Genomic DNA, 11,283 nt, shown 5'->3' with positions numbered 1-11,283 from the left:
ACCAGTTTCAAGAAAAAGGGCAAAGGGAAGAAGAAGGGGAACTTCAAGAAGAACAGCAAACAAGTTGCTGCTCAAGAGAAGAAACCCAAGTCTGGACCTAAGCCTGAGACTGAGTGCTTCTACTGCAAGCAGACTGGACACTGGAAGCGGAACTGCCCCAAGTATTTGGCGGATAAGAAGGATGGCAAAGTGAACAAAGGTATATGTGATATACATGTTATTGATGTGTACCTTACTAATGCTCGCAGTAGCACCTGGGTATTTGATACTGGTTCTGTTGCTAATATTTGCAACTCGAAACAGGGACTACGGATTAAGCGAAGATTGGCTAAGGACGAGGTGACGATGCGCGTGGGAAATGGTTCCAAAGTCGATGTGATCGCGGTCGGCACGCTACCTCTACATCTACCATCGGGATTAGTTTTAGACCTAAATAATTGTTATTTGGTGCCAGCGTTGAGCATGAACATTATATCTGGATCTTGTTTGATGCGAGACGGTTATTCATTTAAATCAGAGAATAATGGTTGTTCTATTTATATGAGTAATATCTTTTATGGTCATGCACCCTTGAAGAGTGGTCTATTTTTATTAAATCTCGATAGTAGTGATACACATATTCATAATGTTGAAACCAAAAGATGCAGAGTTGATAATGATAGTGCAACTTATTTGTGGCACTGCCGTTTAGGTCATATCGGTGTAAAGCGCATGAAGAAACTCCATACTGATGGACTTTTGGAATCACTTGATTATGAATCACTTGGTACTTGCGAACCGTGCCTCATGGGCAAGATGACTAAAACGCCGTTCTCCGGAACTATGGAGCGAGCAACTGATTTGTTGGAAATCATACATACTGATGTATGTGGTCCAATGAATATTGAGGCTCGCGGCGGGTATCGTTATTTTCTCACCTTCACAGATGATTTGAGCAGATATGGGTATATCTACTTGATGAAACACAAGTCTGAAACATTTGAAAAGTTCAAAGAATTTCAGAGTGAAGTGGAAAATCATCGTAACAAGAAAATAAAATTTCTACGATCTGATCGTGGAGGAGAATATTTGAGTTACGAGTTTGGTTTACATTTGAAACAATGTGGAATAGTTTCGCAACTCACGCCACCCGGAACACCACAACGAAATGGTGTGTCCGAACGTCGTAATCGTACTTTACTGGATATGGTGCGATCTATGATGTCTCTTACTGATTTACCGCTATCGTTTTGGGGTTATGCTTTAGAGACGGCCGCATTCACGTTAAATAGGGCACCATCAAAATCCGTTGAGACGACACCTTATGAACTATGGTTTGGCAAGAAACCAAAGTTGTCGTTTCTTAAAGTTTGGGGCTGCGATGCTTATGTGAAGAAACTTCAACCAGATAAGCTCGAACCCAAATCGGAGAAATGTGTCTTCATAGGATACCCAAAAGAGACTATTGGGTACACCTTCTATCACAGATCTGAGGGCAAGATTTTCGTTGCTAAATTCGGATCCTTTCTAGAGAAGGAGTTTCTCTCGAAAGAAGTGAGTGGGAGGAAAGTAGAACTTGATGAGGTAACTGTACCTGCTCCCTTATTGGAAAGTAGTTCATCACAAGAACCGGTTCCTGTGACAACTACACCAATTAGTGAGGAAGCTAATGATATTGATCATGAAACTTCAGATCAAGTTTCTACTGAACCTCGTAGGTCTACCAGAGTAAGATCCGCACCAGAGTGGTACGGTAATCCTATTCTGGAAGTCATGTTACTTGACCATGGCGAACCTACGAACTATGAGGAAGCGATGATGAGCCCAGATTCCGCAAAATGGCTTGAAGCCATGAAATCTGAGATAGGATCCATGTATGAGAACAAAGTATGGACTTTGGTTGACTTGCCCGATGATCGGCAAGCCATTGAGAATAAATGGATCTTCAAGAAGAAGACTGACGCTGATGGTAATGTAACTGTCTACAAAGCTCGACTTGTTGCAAAAGGTTTTCGACAAGTTCAAGGGGTTGACTACGATGAGACTTTCTCACCCGTAGCGATGCTTAAGTCTGTCCGAATCATGTTAGCAATTGCCGCATTTTATGATTATGAAATTTGGCAAATGGATGTCAAAACTGCATTCCTGAATGGATTTCTGGAAGAAGAGTTGTATATGATGCAACCGGAAGGTTTTGTCGATCCAAAAGGAGCTAACAAAGTGTGCAAGCTCCAGCGATCCATTTATGGACTGGTGCAAGCATCTCGGAGTTGGAATAAACGCTTTGATAGTGTGATCAAAGCATATGGTTTTATACAGACTTTTGGAGAAGCCTGTATTTACAAGAAAGTGAGTGGGAGCTCTGTAGCATTTCTGATATTATATGTAGATGACATATTATTAATTGGAAATGATATAGAATTTCTGGATAGCATAAAGGGATACTTGAATAAAAGTTTTTCAATGAAAGACCTCGGTGAAGCTGCTTACATATTGGGAATCAAGATCTATAGAGATAGATCAAGACGCTTAATTGGACTTTCACAAAGCACATACCTTGATAAAGTTTTGAAAAAGTTCAAAATGGATCAGGCAAAGAAAGGGTTCTTGCCTGTATTACAAGGTGTGAAGTTGAGTCAGACTCAATGCCCGACCACCGCAGAAGATAGAGAGAAAATGAAAGATGTTCCCTATGCTTCAGCCATAGGCTCTATCATGTATGCAATGCTGTGTACCAGACCTGACGTATGCTTAGCAATAAGCTTGGAAGGTAGGTACCAAAGTAATCCAGGAGTGGATCACTGGACAGCGGTCAAGAACATCCTGAAATACCTGAAAAGGACTAAGGATATGTTTCTCGTTTATGGAGGTGACAAAGAGCTAGTCGTAAATGGTTACGTCGATGCAAGCTTTGACACTGATCCGGACGATTCTAAATCGCAAACCGGATACGTGTTTTTATTAAACGGTGGAGCTGTAAGTTGGTGCAGTTCTAAACAAAGCGTCGTGGCGGGATCTACATGCGAAGCGGAGTACATAGCTGCTTCGGAAGCAGCAAATGAAGGAGTCTGGATGAAGGAGTTCATTTCCGATCTAGGTGTCATACCTAGTGCATCGGGACCAATGAAGATCTTCTGTGACAATACTGGTGCAATTGCCTTGGCAAAGGAATCCAGATTTCACAAGAGGACCAAGCACATCAAGAGACGCTTCAATTCCATCCGGGACCAAGTCCAGGTGGGAGACATAGAGATTTGCAAGATACATACGGATCTGAATGTTGCAGACCCGTTGACTAAGCCTCTTCCACGAGCAAAACATGATCAGCACCAAGACTCCATGGGTGTTAGAATCATTACTGTGTAATCTAGATTATTGACTCTAGTGCAAGTGGGAGACTGAAGGAAATATGCCCTAGAGGCAATAATAAAGTTATTATTTATTTCCTCATATCATGATAAATGTTTATTATTCATGCTAGAATTGTATTAACCGGAAACATAATACATGTGTGAGTACATAGACAAACTTAATGTCACTAGTATGCCTCTACTTGACTAGCTCATTAATCAATGATGGTTATGTTTCCTAACCATAGACATGTGTTGTCATTTGATTAACGGGATCACATCATTAGGAGAATGATGTGATTGACTTGACCCATTCCGTTAGCCTAGCACTTGATCGTTTAGTATGTTGCTATTGCTTTCTTCATGACTTATACAAAGTTCCTACAACTATGAGATTATGCAACTACCGTTTACCGGAGGAACACTTTGTGTGCTACCAAACGACACAACGTAACTGGGTGATTATAAAGGAGCTCTACAGGTGTCTCCGAAGGTACATGTTGAGTTAGCGTATTTCGAGATTAGGTTTTGTCACTCCGATTGTCGGAGAGGTATCTCTGGGCCCTCTCGGTAATGCACATCACTATAAGCCTTGCAAGCAATGTAGCTAATGAGTTAGTTACGGAATGATGCATTACGTAACGAGTAAAGAGACTTGCCGGTAACGAGATTGAACTAGGTATTGGATACCGACGATCGAATCTCGGGCAAGTAACATACCGATGACAAAGGGAACAACGTATGTTGTTATGCGGTTTGACCGATAAAGATCTTTGTAGAATATGTAGGAGCCAATATGAGTATCCAGGTTCTGCTATTGGTTATTGGCCGGAAACAGTTCTAGGTCATGTCTACATAGTTCTTGAACCCGTAGGGTCCGCACGCTTAATGTTACGATGACAGTTTTATTATGAGTTTATAAGTTTTGATGTACCGAAGGTTGTTCGAAGTCCCGGATGTGATCACGGACATGACGAGGAGTCTCGAAATGGTCGAGACATAAAGATTGATATATTGGAAGCCTATATTTGGATATCGGAAACGTTCCGGGTGAAATCAGGATTTTACCGGAGTACTAGGGGGTTACCGGAACCCCCCAGGGGTTAATGGGCCTACATGGGCCATGAAGGAGAAGAGGAGGGCCGGCCAGGGCAGGCCGCGTGCCCCCTCCCCCCTAGTCCGAATAGGACAAGGAAGGGGGGCGGCGTCCCCCTTTCCTCTTTCCCTTCCCCCCTTTCCTTCTCCACCAAGGCAAGAAGGGGGAGTCCTACTCCCGGTGGGGGTAGGACTCCTCCAGGCGCACCCCTAGGGGCCGCCCTCACCTCCCCCCTCCCTCCTTTATATACGGGGGCAGGGGGGCACCTCTAGACACACAAGTTGATCATCGTGATCGTTCCTTAGCCGTGTGCGGTGCCCCCTCCACCATATTCCACCTCGGTCATATCGTTATGGTGCTTAGGCGAAGCCCTGCGTCGGTAGAACATCATCATCATCACCACGCCGTCGTGCTGACGGAACTCATCCCGGACACCCTGCTGGATCGGAGTCCGGGGATCGTCATCAAGCTGAACGTGTGCCAAACTCGGAGGTGCCGTACGTTCGGTACTTGGATCGATCGGATCGTGAAGACGTACAACTACATCAACCACGTTGTCATAACGCTTCCGCTTACGGTCTACGAGGGTATGTGGACAACACTCTCCCCTCTCGTTTCTATGCATCACCATGATCCTTTGCGTGTGCGTAGGAATTTTTTTGAAATTACTACGTCGCCCAACACTTACTTGCTCCTACAGGTGCTAAGCTTGCCACATAGGCATAAAGTCTGATATGTCAAGTTAATTGAGAAGAGAGAGACTAGTTTGGTGACTCAAGGAAGAAACAGTGCTAAGCGCGTGTACCTAGGTGAAAAGACAATTTTGAGTCTATAGCTAATTAAATGAAGCAAACTTAGCAACAAAAAACTAATAAGCACCTATGCATTGGGGACTTGTTTGCTAAGCCATTTAATGCCTATAGCACCTCATCTAAGCACCATTTCATTGGAAGAGGTCACTCCTTGGCAAATGCAATAAATACTATTATGAAGAAAGAGATTGAGAGAAGTAAAAAAAATACACTTATAGCCAACCTTATAGCTAACCTTGTTGTCGTATGAGTGACTAAGAGATGACTATGTATGACATGCCAACATCAGATAGCCTAACGCACCGTGTTAAATATCCAAGGGCGCGACCGCGTGAGCGACACGGCGGTCGTGGTAGGCACGGCCATGATACGAGCTGCTGGCAGCCCTTGGATCTGAGATCAAATGGTCGCATGCTAAGTTGCTGAAAATTTGCAGAATAACCCTCCAGGATAGGATATTCACCCATAGGTCTAGAATCACGGCATGCAACCGTTCGATCTAAAATCCAAGGGCTCTCGGAAGCCTGTATCCTGGGAGAATGGAAAGCCACTACCCTGCCGTTCGCACGCTGGCAGTTTGCTCCTACTCGTCCCCGCACGTCCTTTAATATTACGGCGGTTCGCTCCTAGTCGTCCCGTCCTTTCATATTACGCAGTTCCACTAATCCTAACTCTCCTCCCAAATCCATGGCATCCCATATCTCCATGATCGGCAGTGAGTACAAGATTAGAACCATCACCGGCGATGAGTTCGACATCATCTACACCTGTTCTTCCGCGACGGTGAAAGGATGCCTTGCTCGCTTCAGACGCATGTTCGAAAACTCAGATGATGAGTGGGTCGCTGGGCTAGATGTTGAGTACACCACAGTCCTGGGACGAGAGAAGGATCTAAAGGAGGAAGAGAGGAAGAAGCCCACCGTGATCCAGGTTTGCGTGCATGACTTATGCTTGGTCTACCACATATGCCATGCCGACATTGAATGCCAGGATTTTAAGAACTTCCTTAAGAGCGACCTAGTCAAATTCATTACTATAGACTTTACGAACGACAAAAGAGTCCTGGGGCGGATAGGCCTCGTTGTAGGCAACCCCTTCGACCTCCAAAAGAATCGGCTGCTATCCTCCAGTGGTCAGCCTTCAATGCTGACCCTGGCAGGAGCCATGGTTCATCCTTCATACAGTAAACTGGCGAAACCTCATTACACGTTTCATCGTCATGCATGGCAGCGGAATGTACTAGATATAGACCACATCCACTACACTGCAATGGATGGCTACCTTTGTTTCAATATCTACAAGGGTTGGATGAAGAGCAAGAGCCAACTGTGCGGTTCAAGCAAAGAAATATCGGCCAAGAGGAAGAGAGACAAGGACGAAGTCGAGGATGTGGACGAGGACTCCGAGTAAGGTGGCAGTGTCGTTGCTCATGGTGGTTCTAATGCAGTGTCTACCGGATTAGTTGCATAGTTTAATGTCAGGTGTGCTTAGTTTAATTTGAGGGGTGTGTTGTACTGAGCCCCCAACGGTACTATGTTACGTACATACTAGTATTTATTTAATAGAATTTAGCACCCCATTTAAGCACATACTAGCTTTTTAATAGTACTATATGCATACTTTGGCGACGAGCACTCTCTATATGTACGACCTTTTTTTAATTTCAAGTTTTGCTCCATGGCGCAATCCAGCGATACTACTACTGTACAAAAGTATACATTTTTAAAAGTCTAGAGGGCGGGGCAGTCTAGCTTGGTCGGTTTCACGAGAGGCAAGGGCCTTTGTGATTTGACGGCTCATTACTGCTGCCAAATAGAATTGTACTGCGCCGCCTGCTGCACGCCTGGCTGAACACGCCTCCTCGCCTCCATCAAACCCCTCCATTAAACCCGCATGCAAACCGAGAATCCTACTCCGGCCACACATCCGTTCATGAGCAGGCCGGAATTAAACGCAACACCGGCCGAGCTCCTCCCATCCGCCCTCAGTTTAAACGAGGCCAGACGACGGCCAAGCTCCTACCGTCCGCCCTGTATTTACACGAAGCCAGACAGACAGCGGGCAAGAATCGCACCCCTCCGCCGCTCCCTCATCTCCTCCTTCACCATTTTCTCCACTCTTCTGATGGCTTCCGAGGAGCCGTTATCTGGCATATTACCCAGATGGGTGGCCCACCGAGCCCTTCGGATACGGCGAGGCCGCTCGGTACTTCACCAACCTTGCTTGGCCCGACGGAGCCAGTTGCCGCCCCAAGCAGGCGCGTGGTTCAGCAACTCGTAGCTCCAGTTCAGCTCGATGAGGAGTGGTGAGTTTCTCCACGCCGGCATGGCAGCAAGCATGCCGGTACGGGCATCATCGCTATCGCGTCGTACCGCGCCACCAGTCTCTGTGGTGGCCACGCCTCCCGTGTCTGTGGGCGCGCCTCCCGTGCTTGCGGCAGCGCCATGCAGGCAAAGACAGAAGCCGGGTGCGTGGAGAGCGACGAGTTGGTGGGCAGCTTCTCCGTGTCCGCCGCCATCATCGAGGAGAAGTAGAACACGGGAGGCCGCCGCCACTTGGGACCCATGAAGGCCACTGCCGAGGCGACGACTGCACATTCAGGTGGTTTCTTTGTTGCTTCGTCTCTTCCAAGGACCTTCGTCGACCCCACATGTGTTTGATGGACATGAGGAATACAAAGGGATCTATGGGCGGCCATTCAGATTATGTACTCCCTCTCCAGCTAGCGGGAAATATTTGTTCTAAGAATGGATAAATTGTATGTATCTATAACTAAAATAAGTCTAGATACATCCATTTCTAGGACAAGTATTTCCGGATGGAGGGAGTATTAATTATACTAAGAGAGCCATATTGGCACCACTTAGTTCATGTAAATGTAATGAAATCCATCATGTTTATATGAAGATCCGGCTTTTTTATAGGAAATCCTTCATACTTATATGAAATCAGTCCATGTTTGCACGAATTTCATCTGGTTGGTTAGAGTTGTGAAAATGTATGCCACTGGCGTTTGATGTCGTCCTCCGCGGAAGGAAGCGGGAGGAGATTTGCCAGCTGCCGTTGGAGATGCTCTTATGCTGGAAATAATAGAGTGACATCCAATCCATTTGAGTTAATTGTGTGTATGATTGTCCCTCTATAAAAAGTTAATTGCATGTACAGTGTACACGTGACTTGCAGGGTGGCTACAGCTTCGTACAGAAAGTTAAAAAGAAACAAGTCCATCCTTAATCTTGTATTCTAAGTACTCTGTGGGTTGCACTGTCAGTACAGTAGCGAAAGAAGTATATATTAAATAAGTAATATATAATATAAAAATCTAAAGTTAAATACGGAATTCGAACTCATGTCATCGCGTTGCGAGCATCCGACGCTAACCAGTCCAGCACATTTTGTTTGTAGACCATGTTGGAGATATATCTCTATGTCTACTCTTGTACTCCATCTGTTCTAAATATTTATCTTTTTCAGATTTCAAATGGACTACCACATAGGTATGTGTATGCAGACATATTTTAGAGTGTAGATTCACTCATTTTGCTCCGTATATAGTCACTTGTTGAAATCTCTAAAAAGATAAATACTCCCTCCGTCCGGAAATACTTGTCATCAAAATGGATAAAAGGAAATGTATCTAGACGTATTTTAGTTTTAGATACATCTCTTTTTATCAATTGTGATGACAAGTATTTTCGGACGGAGGGAGTATTTAGGAACGGAGGGAGTAGAAAACAGAGTTGGTGATGATGGTGTGCGTTCCATCCTGCAATATAGGCCGTTGGATTTATATCTAACGGATAGGAAGTAAACTATGGCAATTTTGCAAAAATATACCAACACCCCTCTCCACGTTCACAAATAAGGCATTCCCTCATTCATCCTTTTCTCTCACAAGATAAACTACTCATACAAATGCATCTCGATGTTCCGTGCAACGCACGGGCATCTAGCTAGTTTCTTTTAAAATAGTTACTGCGATAATTGGGTTGAAGTGATATATTTTATGTCTACCCCGAATGATTTCAGATTCACTAGTAGTAACAAAGAAAAGGTTGCCTTGTTAATTAACAAAAAACAAGGTGAAAACTATCACATGAGGCTGGTAAAAACAAGGCACACTGGGTTCAGCGTCATCGTCACTACAGCTGTGCGCGCGCTAGAAGTCTACATATCGAGGGGGCTACTGAGTGAGGCACAGAGACACAATGTTTGAGAGAGAAACCAATTGACAGATTACGATCATATCGAGTTGTCACCCTTTTGCTGTCATTGTTGGGGTAGGGGGGAGGGGGAGGGAGAGAAAGACGTATCGAGAGTGTGCGCGGTAGGCACAAAGGCACAACTAGCGAGTGTGTGTATGTGTGTGTGGTTGAAAGAGGAGTAGATAGATTACTATCAAGATCGAGGTGCCACCCTACTCCTTCGGTGTCGGGTAGTGTGTGTGTGTGTGTGTGTGTGTGTTTGAGAGAGAAGCCAGTCGATGGATTAGTATCAAGATCGAGGTGTCACGCTACTCCTTCGGTGTTGGGAAGTGTGTGTGTCGGTGTGTGTGTGGGGGGGGGGCAGTGACACTCACATATCTCTACTCTTATAAAAAACAGAGTTGGTGATGATGGTGTTCCTGCCATCCTGTAATATAGGCCATCTGATTTATATCTGACGGATAGGAAGGAAACTATGGCAATTTTGCAAAAATATACCCACACCCCTCTCCGCATTTGCAAATAAGGCATTCCCTCATTCATCCTTTTCTCCCACAAGATAAACTACTCATACAAATGCATCTTGATGTTCCGTGCAACGCATGAGCATCTTGCTAGTAGGGAGAAGGAGTTTGTGTGACGCATATCTAGCTATATTAAGGGATAGGTAGATAGCATTTGTGCGAGGCATACTTAAAGCATCACGAAGATAAACAAACAGTGTGCATGCAAGTGCCGGAAATAAAGAAACAAGAAACAATGTGTGCCCCCGCGCGCGCGCACGTGTGTGTGTGTGTGAGAGAGAGAGAGAGAGGGAGAGAGAGAGAGAGAGAAAGAGAGAGAACGAAGTCTCAAAACAAAAGGTGCTCTACTAGAATCCCATTGTATGTATTCATATGGTTCCGAAACTCGAGTTAACCTTAGGCATATGTGTGAGAGACATTATTATACTTTGAGACATTAGTGGTTGTGGGTGGGCGGAATTAAAGGGGTGGGCGTGTTAGACAAAGAGAGCGTGTGTGTTTCTATGTGAGATACTTGTAGGACGGGGTAGAAAGACGAATTCTAACCTTGACGGAGGGAGAGAAATACATGAAGTGCGCGTGTGTGATTCCGAAGCCCATAGGGAAATGAGATATGTATGCGTGCGAGAGAGATTGCACAATTCATTCACGTATCATTATCTAGCGATCATGGACGTGCATCGCTTGAACATAAATCAATATCTACTTCGTATCTAGGCCAAAGGTACAATATCGATTCAACGCTATAAAGATTGGACACTCACGTATCACATTTTTTTATATTTAAATAAACATTTTCAGTTGTGCATGCCAAAGTTACAGTGATGTTTCTTCAAACAACCAATGTAGCTATCATGTACATGCACCATTGTTACTCTTGCATTCAAATTCATTAGTCTTGGATGATATAAGGTTCTATTATGAAGTAATATATGTAATATTCATATATGAATTCAATGGGTACGCAATTTATGAAATGGAGGCTATGTAATCATATGAGGTAACACTTTTAAGTAGCGGACTACAATATCCATTTCTTTTTATGCGCCTCTACACTAACACGTCAATGCATTATGTTTAAGGTAAATAACCAATGGCACTAAATTATCTATTTACATGAGAAATACATAGGCTGAGCATTTGATCCCTTTTTTGTGAACACGCCACTACACCCGTACGATTGGCCGCGCCCATGTGAACGTCCAAGTTATCGGCGCATCATCCCAATCCAGGAAATTTGAATCAGGGGGGCCGATTGCAGTCAAAATATGTTGGGGTGGGCCAAAGCATAGAAAAAATAGACTTTAAGGATCAAAA

The sequence above is a fragment of the Triticum aestivum genome, chromosome 4B (assembly GCF_018294505.1).
Source record: "Triticum aestivum cultivar Chinese Spring chromosome 4B, IWGSC CS RefSeq v2.1, whole genome shotgun sequence".
NCBI lineage: Eukaryota > Viridiplantae > Streptophyta > Magnoliopsida > Poales > Poaceae > Triticum > Triticum aestivum.
Note: the sequence above shows the minus strand (reverse complement) of the source record.